The following is a 387-nucleotide window of genomic DNA, read 5'->3' on the forward strand; positions in this document are numbered from 1 at the left end:
GTATTTTTATTTTTCTTCATTTAAACATGATCCTTATGATGCTTTAGCTGGTTGTTGTTGTGAATCCTACTCCTCGCACAAAAATTACCTGATTGAAAAGAGTTACTTCCCTTTCCCTTGCCATGAAATTACTTCTTCTAATAATATAACAAAAATAACTTTATTTCAGACTTAAGTTCATGGACAAAAACCAGCAAGATAAGACCAACATAAAACAATACTACCATCATGCTATTATTTACTCTAATAATTAATTAGTAATGAATTATGGCTGCATACAAAGTAAACACTTCTTTCTAAATTTTGTTCATGCTACTAACAATTGTATTTCTAGATGAATACATCCTCATTTTAAGCAAAACATGAAAGCTATTTACACTGTTAATT

Source organism: Sinohyriopsis cumingii, chromosome 3, assembly GCF_028554795.1.
Source record: "Sinohyriopsis cumingii isolate HCF-2022 chromosome 3, ASM2855479v2, whole genome shotgun sequence".
NCBI classification, from domain to species: Eukaryota; Metazoa; Mollusca; class Bivalvia; order Unionida; family Unionidae; genus Sinohyriopsis; species Sinohyriopsis cumingii.